General features: G+C 37.2%; 1 pseudogene; it reads left to right on the forward strand.

The window, feature by feature from the left end:
- The window catches only part of LOC143544791 (cytochrome P450 Tp4149-like), a 71,935-nt pseudogene extending 63,167 nt beyond the window's left edge, over nucleotides 1-8,768 (forward strand).
- Nucleotides 8,769-11,129: the final 2,361 nt, after the last annotated feature.

Raw genomic sequence — 11,129 nt, forward strand, 5'->3', positions numbered from 1 at the left:
GGCATTACGAATTTAGGGTTATGCCTTTTGGGCTAACCAATGCACCCGCGGTGTTTATGGACCTCATGAACCGCGTATGCAAACTTTACTTAGAGAAATTCGTAATTGTTTTTATTGATGACATTCTTATTTATTACAAGTCCAAAGCCGAGCAGTAGAAACATCTTCATTCCATCCTTGATCTTCTAAGGAAGGAAAAACTTTATGCTAAGTTCTCAAAGTGTGAGCTCCGGTTGAAAGAAATTCCGTTCTTAGGGCATATAGTAAACGGAAACGGTATCCACGTTGACCCAGCCAAAATCGAAGCCATTAAGTTTTGGAAAACTCCAACCACTCCTACCGAAGTTCGTTCATTTCTTGGTCTTGCGGGTTACTATCAACGCTTCATTCTTAATTTTTCCAAGATCTCTTTGCCCCTAACCTCATTAACTCACAAGGATAAACCTTATGAATGGGGTCCAAAGCAAGATGAAGCTTTTCAAACTCTAAAGAGCATGCTTTGTGATGCACCGATCCTTGCGCTTACCGAGAGCAATGAGGATTTTGTTGTCTATTGCGACGCTTCTAATCAAGGAATCGGTTGTGTCCTTATGCAACGAGGTAAAGTTATCGCTTATGCTTCACGACAACTTAAGGTTAATGAAAAGAATTATACAACGCAGGATCTCGAACTCGCTGACGTTGTATTCGCGTTGAAAATTTGGAGACATTATCTCTATGGCACTAAGTGCGTGGTATTCACCGACCATAAGAGTCTTCAACATATTTTCAACCAAATGGACCTAAACAAGCGGCAACGAAAATAGGCTGAACTACTTAGCGACTACAACTGCGAAATTCGTTACCACCCTGGTAAAGAAAATGTCGTAGCTGACGCCCTTAGTCTAAAGACCCATGTGAAATCAATTTTGCTTCATAGCGTGACTGTTCAAACCGATCTCCAACTTCGTATCTTTGAATCTCAACATGTCTCTGTTACCGAGGGTAATATGTATAATGAAATGTCCTATAGTGTCGAGAATCAACTTGAAAATAAGCGTGATGGTTTGTTGTATTACCTCAATCGTTTGTGGGTTCCTAATCGTGACGACCTTCATACATTCATCATGGACGAAGCTAATAAGTCTAGTTGTTCCTTTCACCCCGGTGCGGATAAGATGTATTTCGATCTACGGTCCACATTTTGGTGTCCCGGTATGAAGAAAGATATCGCGTTATATGTGGGAAAATATCTTACTTGCGCTAAAGTTAAGGCCGAGTACCAACGACCATCTGGTTTGCTCATTCAACCACACATCCCTGTTTGGAAATGGGAAGATATATCTATGGATTTCGTATTCAAGCTTCCGACTACTCGAAACCGTCACGACGGTATTTGGGTTATAGTTGACCGTTTGACAAAATCTGCTCATTTCATCCCGATCAATGAAAAGTTCTCGGTCGATCAACTTGCTCAGATTTATGTTCAGCGTATTGTTTGCCGTCATGGTATACCTTTGCGTATCATTTCCGATTGTGATATCCATTTTACTTCTCACTTATGGTCATCGCTTCAAAATGCGTTGGGAACTCGATTGGATCTTAGCACCACCTATCATCGTTAAACCAATGGACAATCCGAACACACGATTCAAACGCTCGAAGACATGCTTAGGTCATGTGTCATGGATTTTGGTGGAAATTGGGATTCTCATCTTCACTTGATTGGTTCTCGTACAATAATAGTTTTCATTCGAGTATCGGTATGGCTCTGTTCCAAGCCCTCTATGGTTGTAAATGTCGATCAGCTATCTGTTGGAACGAAATTGGTGAAACCCAAATCACCGGTCCGGAACTTGTTCAAGAGAATACTGATTTAATTGCTCAAATCCGACAAAACCTCTTAACCGCTCGTAGCCGTCAAAAGAGTTACACGGATAACCGACGACGACCCCTTAAGATTAATGTTGGTGACCGTGTCCTTATTAAGATATCCCCATGGAAAGGTGTTGTTTGATTTGGCAAGAAAGGAAAACTATCTCCTCGTTTCATTGGGAATCCATGTGTGGCGCTGAATTCACTTGGGAACGAGAAGATCAAATGCGAACAAAGTATCATTATCTTTTTGTTACGAATTCTTCTACTTAATTTCGGGACGAAATTCTCAAAAGTAGGGAATGCTAGGACATTTGTCAATTTTTCATATTCGTATTTGTATTTGTATTTGTATTTGTTAAACCGACTTGTTTAGTCGTTTCAATATAGTCGTGTTTGAAGGTTATCGATTTATATCAATTTCAATGATTAAAGTTTGTTTCCGTTCATTTCTTATTCGTAGTGTTAATCTCCGAGCTATAAAAGTTTATAAAATAATCAATATCCAAACTATCGAGTATAAAATATAAACAATCAAAGGATATTAAAATATACCAAGTTTTAATCAAATATGTATAATTATGAAGTTCAAGGGTTAAAGAATAAATAAACTTACAGTTAGTTTTGATACATTTTTAAAGCACAGGGGCTAGAATGTAAATATGATTTAAATAATTAAAAAAATGTATATTAAACCCAACCCTCTCGGCCGTCCCCTTTTTCCCCGTCGCGTTTTTTCGACCAACAGGTCTGGCGACCGGATTCCGGCGCCGACGGCTCATGAAACCTCATAATATGGTTCGTTTTGATCCGTTAAAACCCCAAAACGTCGTCTCCACTAATTACAAACATTATTACTTGATTTATTTTTCCATTAACATTACCATTAACTCGTATTTAATCTAACCCGTCGGAATAATAATCAAAGCTTTAATAATTCGAATTAAACATCAAACCATCCAATTGAGATTATCAATAGGACCCTAGTTGTCATCTAAATCTGTAGCAAACATTACATTACACAAACGAACTGTCTACAGTCTCTGATTTGTTTTTACTAGTTCGGTTCCGGCCAAGCTTCGTTTACCATCATTCCGACAGTAAATCATGTAAGTAAGATATGAAATCATATTGTTTTTAAGTGTATAATAAAACCCCTAACGTAAATCGAGCAACCATGGATCGGATTCGAAGAATTGAATCTAGGGTTTGTAGGAGGAAGATGAACATGAAAATGTGTTTTTAAATTATAATTTCCATCTTTTAACAACAAAACTGATTTGGTTCACTGCTTGTGTATGTGTGTTGTGGTCATGGAGACCCGAGTTCAAACCCGGGTCACTGCAGATCCAGTTTGCAGTTTTTTACAAATTACTTTAATAATATTAATAAATCAAATATATGTTTAGAAATCATTATAAATTATTTTAGATTACTTTTTTTAACCTTTACAATAATAAACCCAAACTTTCACAAACCGAACCGTTTGTTAAAACTCGTAAAATAAATGTATAAATATATATATATATATATATATAATATAATATCATTGTAACTTTATAAAAATCTAAACCGTCAAACGTGTAATAAAATATATCGGTAACTCTAAAATCCCGTAAACATTATTATATACAAATTTAATAGTAAACTCCTAAATAATATTATAATAATAAATCGTTAAATCCGTTAAACTTAAACATTAATATACGTTAAAAGGTGTAAAAGTATATAACTATATATACAAACAATAATACATGAACTTTAAAAGCGACATGTTATCTCCATTAGTTAGTTAGTAATTCTCGTTTTCTTATTATTCTAGCTCGTGAGATTCGAACTTTTGGTTTCATATAACGCGCTTCCCATTTCATTTCCAAGTTGTTCCCCCAATTTCAAAGGTGAGTTTCTCACACCCCCCTTTTACTCTTTTTAACTATTTTGGGGGTAGCATATATATCCTAACAACAATTCAATTTCTTTTATTTATTATTTACAAACTACAATTCGTTACATGGATTTGTGTGTTTACTTGTTACTTGCCCAAATATTATGTGCATGGATTTCTTCGATAAGTATGATCACACGCCCCGCCCCTTTGCACTCAGGACCATGTTTCTAGTGGATAAAGGACTCCGATCTGAGTACGTTGGTGCACAATACCCACTGGAAAAGACCTTCATTTATTCTTTACACTCAGGACGTTTGATTCGAGTGTAAAGAACCCTTATGTGATTTTCACAAGTTTTCATGGAAATGTATGGTTTTTATATATTATATAAATTGTGTGAACTCACCAACTATTCAATTAGTTGAATTTATTTTATATATATATGCTACAGGAACTTTCATTAGAGGATGAAATGACGAAGATACTAGAAGTTAGGTTATTTAAATAATAAACAAGAAGACGTTTTTTTGTTCCTATTTCTTTGCGTTTGTTCATTTGATAAACTTGTGTACATGGGTTTTGAATGAATTAATGATATTATTGTCACATAATAGTGTCACATGTGTTTGAACAATTTATACGTCGCACCCAGGCGTATTCCGCTTTAGCCGGGGTGTTACAATTATGGTCCTCTAGATTTACATCATCTATCCAAACACAAACCACCACATCCACTATAGAAACCGCAACCACACATACCAGCCTACCTTTAACCATAACCAAATCATTCCCACATTAACCCTAACCCTACCTATACCAACCACACCACACTCAACCATTTCAACCACACCTCCCTCAACCCATAGGAGCATGGTCATAGATGCCACTCCAATCTCAAGTGGCAAATCGAAGAAGTCACAAGTGTTTGAGATCCTGTCCTCGATAGGATTAAGGCATTGGAGGATGCAAATGAAATCGAGCCAAGCGTGAGCTTATGTTGATCAAATTCATCAAGGATCAACAAGTGATTAATAAAGAGGTAACTAAGCAACCCGACGCTCTGGATGATCGTGTGGAAACTCTGCAAGAGAAACGACACTTTGACCATGCTTTGATTGTAAGTCAGCGGGAATGGATACAAAATCTACAAACAAGAGTTGAAAATCAACAGAAGCTGACAGATCAAAATTTCTTGAGAACTGCTGAACAACACGACGGTCTTGAAAGACTTGATTCAAGGGTATCCAAGCTGGAAACTGATATTCCTTCCTCATCTAACTTTGCTAGAAACTTTCAGAGGGAACTCGATGCCACACTTGATAATGTTTGGATGGACTTTGAGAGACTGGGCTCAAGAGTTGGCTTGTTGGAAACTGGGATAAATATGGATGTAGGCTGTTTGTTTGGTGAGAGTGTGAGGCTGCGTGGGATGATTGAGCAACTGGAAGGACAGATGGAGGATCAACGTGACTCTCAAGGTCGCATAAACGAATCGTTGGTGAATCTCTACCTTGTAGTTTTGGAGATAATTCGATTAACGGATGAAGATGTGGAGAATCTGGGAATGCATCTTATGGAGACTTTTCGTGGGTTTCTATGTGCTAGTGAGCCAAGGACCGAGCAGAACAATAGACGATAAACTGTTCTTTCCAATGTGGTCACTGATGCCGAAAGGGTCAGAACTCTAGGAAACTTAGATGGTATCTTATACATGGGAGAACCTAGAAGGGATGCGGGTGAAGGAGGATCTGTTGCAAAGGCTAGTGCTGATGAGCCTGTTGCTATTGTTGGAACGGTTGTGGGCACTGAACTTGTAGTTACTACTGCTGCTACATCTGGGCAGGCCAGTTCTACAAGTTCACCACTTGTTGCACCCACCGCTGGTGCTCAAGTTAGTGTTGTGTTTACAACCGCATTGATTGCTTATACTCCACCACAACAAGTAGCTCAAGGTGGTGATGATGAAGAGTCTGATGATGATGACAATGATGTTGACAACAATGATGATGATAAGAAGGATGATGATGATAACCTCGAGTATGATAGTTTTGACGATCCTCGTGGTGGAAATGGTGGTAGTAGTGGTGATGGTAGTGGTAGTAGTGATGCAACTAGTAATACGGCGAGAGATGATGAACTGCCACAGGAGGCTGAAAAGACACGTGAGACGGATGCTGCTGTCGAGGCTGAAATCGCCTCTTTACTTTATGTTAATTCTTTTGCAGTTCAAGAAGACGTGGAAATAAAGAAAGCTGATAGTGATGACGACATCAACAATTCACCCAATCCAGATACACCGGAAAGGGTGAATGTGAAATCAGCTATTGAAGAACCTGTTGCTACTCCCTCCAACAAGACTGCTCAAAGGAAGTCTCGAAAAGGCGTCAAGTACTATAGCATGAGCAGGATGGCAAGCATGAGGTGGTGATCAAAGCCGTACCATGACTCAGATCCTATTCTATATTCAAGATGGCACAAAGATAGCAAAATTTGGGCTATTCGGAGTGCAAATGGTGATATGACATATCTCACCTATGGAGATATGCACACTTTGTCAGTCCTAAACATTAGGGATGAGCACGGTACCGTACCGGTACCGGAAATCCCGATCCTGAATTTCGCTAATTCTTGGTACCGGTACCGGTACCGGAATCGGTACCGGTACCGGGAAGGTACCAGGATTATACCGGTACCGAAGGTAAAAAACGGGAAATACCGGTACCGTACCATACTGTACCGGTACCGGTACGGTACCGTACTGTACCGGTACCGTACTGATCCCGAAACTTAAAACTTTGGTACCGATTTGGTACCAAATCGGTACCGATTTTGCTCATCCCTACTCGACATGAACTACTTCAGAAAAACCATAGATCGAGACGACAAAAAGGACTCAGTGGAGTCATGGTTCAAGCGGTTCTTGAAGCGAGAATGGAAGGAAGACTACCCGACGTTCATAGTCAATCCGGGTAGGTCTTACAAGTTAAAAGAGATAAATCCTTTCACTAACAAGTCGTCCAAAGGTCGAAGATACAAGATTCCAGATGATCATGGTGAGCCAATATGTCACGACATGCCCTTTGTAGACGACTTTCTCTTTGACTTCATCGCTTGGGAGTTCGACAATGAGCACGCTGAAGTAATTATTCTCTGCGACCGCACTCATTAGATACGGTTCTTTGACGAACACGAACCGGAAGGTCTTAGACATAGCGACTTGAAGAATCTCATCAAGTCGCCCTTATGTACGGTTGAAGACGTCCGTCGTGACAACATGGACGCTATGAGTCAGAGTGCGAGTGGTGATGGAAGTCAATAAAACAAATTCTAAAGACTAGAGGGAGATTGTAAGGACCATTTCTTGTATTAGACTTTGGTATTTGTAACATGTATTTTGTTTTTGTTTTTTAATCTTAAATTATGTATGTTTGAGCCATCGGCCATTTGTACTAAGCCCATTGGGCTATTTTGTAATGAAATGCATGCGCATGGGATCACACACACTATATAAAGTGTGTGTATCACATACACAAAGACAACTTTTGTCAAAACCTTATCCACTAATATACAAGCTCTCTCTTCTCCTCTCTAACCTTCTCGGCAATAATAAACAAACAAGATCCGATATCTCGGTCCTAACTAGTTGTTTTCGCCAACTAGTGTAGATGTTGATCCAAGATAACTAGTAATAGTTGTGTGTTGTTAGATCCGGTTAAGGGACCGACATCTCCTGTCATCAATTTGCGGATATCTTCACCAAAGGGTTGCCACGGGCTTTGTTTGACGATTTTCGGGGCAGTCTAAACATCCGCGATCCTCCTGCTTAGACTGAGGGAGTATGTTAGAGCAAAAAGATATCCGTGTATTCGGTTCCATAATTAGATTGATACGGTTACATATTGAGAGGGATTTGGTTGTTAATATGTGAAATCATTGCCTTGTATAGAGGAGATAGTTTTGTATTTATATTGTAAACTATTGAATGAGAAGAACACGATTAAACTCTATCACTTACTTATACAAGATTTTCTAACAACATAAACGAGGAATACACACTCCATATCCGGCTTTCATTTCCATCGTGTTTCTAAGCTTGAAAACTCCCCATCGCAAAGCTTGAACGAATGCTTCTAACAACATATTGAGATATGCCCATAATCTAGTAATTTACTAGGAGTTAACACCACACCTCTTGGATACCAGAATCAATTTAAAACAAACACATTTATATGATCATAAGCTTGATTCATTAATTCGAAAAAACTGGATAAAACCTCTATAACCCACATGCTGATCCGTTTTATATAGATCAATACAATATTTTAAAATCTAATGTAATTTGTATTAGGAATCCCAATTTCACATCGAATACCAATTAATAAGGAAAAACATTCAAAGGTTGTGTTTCATGTAGGATATATTTGCTGTTGTAACTGATACAACATTTATAAGTCTAGGATGGGCAATCATTGAGCTAATAAGACACCCAAGAGTAACGAAAAAACTGCAACGTGAAGTGACAAAAATAGCACAATGAAAATTAATAATTGATGAGATGGACTTGGAGAAAATGCATTATCTTAAGGCCACCATCAAAGAGACACTGCGTTTGCATACTCTGATCCCAATACTTATTCCTTGAGAATCCACACAAGATGTCAAACAAATGGGGTACGATATTCTAACAGGAACACAAGTACTTATTAATGCATCAGCCATAGTAAGATATTCAACTCTTTGGGATGAACCAGATGAAATTAGACCTGGGAGGTTCTTAAACAACTCCATCGATTATAAAGGGTTTCACTTTAAGCAACTTCGATTTGGTGCCGGACGAAGAGGGTGCCCTGGTATTCAATTTGGTAGGATTGTTAACGAGCTCACGTTAGCAAACGTTGTGTACAAGTTCAATTTGGCATTGACAAATGGAGTTAGAGGCGAGGATTTGGATATGGGTGAAACAAGTGGTATTATCGTCCAGAAGAAATCTCCTTTAATTGTGATGGCAACTCCGCTGTTAGAGTAAATACATAATTAATTCATTTAATGTATATTTGTTTTGTATATATTTCTATTCCTTTTGTATTCATTTACATCAGTTTATATTTATCAGTTTATATTTGTTATATAAATATGTGGTCTCCCTAATTTGGGAGTAAGTCGATTAGAATTTTCATTCGATTAGAATTTCCAGCTCAACCACAGCCAGGGGCTCTACCCCTTGGACCCTGCTAGGGGCTGCTGCCCCTAGACCCCACTTCCAGGGGCGCTGCCCTCAGACCCTCGTTAGCTAGGGTTTTCACTAACATAGAAGTATGAGAAAGTTGAGTTAGTCAATTAACACTTAAAATTATTACACAGTTATTTGTGCACAGCTAAGGAAGGGTGTAATCATAAACTCAGAAAAAACATTACACATGTGAGTTACTAGACCCATTTCCTTGTTATATATTCGGGGCTGTGTGCATACTCTTTGTGATATTTTTATAAATGTTATGTATGTGAAAGGACAGGTGTAAGGTTGAATTTATATAATTGTATGAATGTATGGTTGTACAATTAAGAAGAGAACATACCCTAATAATATCTGCGAATGTAGGGAACAAACACTAATAATATATGTGAATGTAGGGTACATACCTTAATAATATCTGCGAATGTATGGAACATACCCTAATAATAGTTGAGAATGTAGGGAACAGACCCTAATAATACATGCGAAGGTTATATGGCGGAATTGTCTTTAAAACATATAGATAATCGTGTAAGAATGAAAGTATGAAAGAAAGAATTGATGTGCTCAATATTATACACATTTTTATACTAATGTTCCATATACATTAAATTAATTTTGAGCTAGTTTTTACATAATGTTACATCTAGTTGGCTCATATTTGAATTTTAAAAGTTTCATATATAAAGGAGCTAATATGAAGTATTTATACTAAACTTGAGACAACGAATTAAAACGAGTAAATCAACATAACGATAATAACTATTGATTGGTTAATTTTTTATATTTGTATATGTTTGGTTCATTTTATATGTTGTTATTGGTTAATACTTATTTGTTAAATGTACCGGGGTTATTACAAAAATGCTACTAAATCCTTTTCTTATCATGCATGTTTATAAGAAAAGAAGGAAATAGTAATTATAATTATTCAATTCAATGTTGTTTCAACTCACGTGCACTGACTTCATAAAATACACTTGTGAAGCATTATTTGGTTTCAAAGAAAAAGGAATTGATAGGTTGAGCCAAGTCAACATAATATTGCCTAATAAATAAATAAATAAATAAGGATGCTAAACTATTGGGGCTATACAACCCATTGGACTATTTTAAAGTCGGTGGATACAAGGGTTATGATGATGGAATCGAATATAAACAAAGGGGCGATAGGACATAGTGGCCGCACTTGGTAGGAGATTAGAAGATTATTATTTTTTGGAGTCTGACACAGAAGAATTTTGTTGAAAGCTTTGTTACTAATTTTTTTGGAAGCCATCGGCTGTTTTGGAACACAAGACACAAGTGGAAGAAAAAGAGAAGGGTAAGCACTAGGGTATTATTATTCTTTGTCCTTTTGTTATTTCAGAGCTTATGAACATGTTGAATACTCTTAATTTTGTTTAGTTTTCTATTATTATGAGTAACTAAACTTGTTAGAACTACTTAAGTTTGGTTGATTGACGATATTTTGATGATTGTTTTTGGTTGACTAACGAACATATAATTGATTTTCTATTGTCAAGTTCGTATTATTGTAATTTTATTCTATGATTTCTATTGAATTTGTTCAATATTTTATTAATTAAACCCCGAGTGATTTTATCTTTACATGAATTAGTTTCGTGTTTGGTTTAGAATTGCATGTTAAGTTGATTGCTTGGTGTTTTCGGTTATCTGTGGTAGTCATCACCATAGGGTTTGATTAGTTAGAGTTGTTTATCTCGATATTTCATCTCCTGTTAGTCGAACAAAGACATTAGGAGTTGGTTTATCTCTTTGGTCGGGTCAATTTAGTTAGCCTTTGCGAGACCATGTGCATTTTTCGAGCCGTTGATTAGGTTAATTTGTAAACCGAATTGTTTAATCTTTAATATTGAATTACCCCTTTTTACCTAGGTTTGTTAGGATTACAAGACTTAGAGGAATTTGTGATTTTGATACGAATCTGGTAATAAATCATTAGGGTACTTAGAAAATCAACCGTGCCATATCCTTCTTTCTAGACGTGTTTAGGAGTCTTTAGTAAAACTTACCGTGGGAACCTATTTTCCCTTATCTTGTCTAGTTAGATAATCTTTAGAACCCGGTTTTATGTGTTCGTTGTCACCCGAGCGTCGATGATAGTCGTTAAGATTCCTTACCTAGGTGGTT

The sequence above is a fragment of the Bidens hawaiensis genome, unplaced genomic scaffold (assembly GCF_021521415.1).
Source record: "Bidens hawaiensis isolate Kalapana, Puna unplaced genomic scaffold, B.hawaiensis_p1.1 tig00013750_1, whole genome shotgun sequence".
In the NCBI taxonomy this organism is placed as follows: Eukaryota; Viridiplantae; Streptophyta; class Magnoliopsida; order Asterales; family Asteraceae; genus Bidens; species Bidens hawaiensis.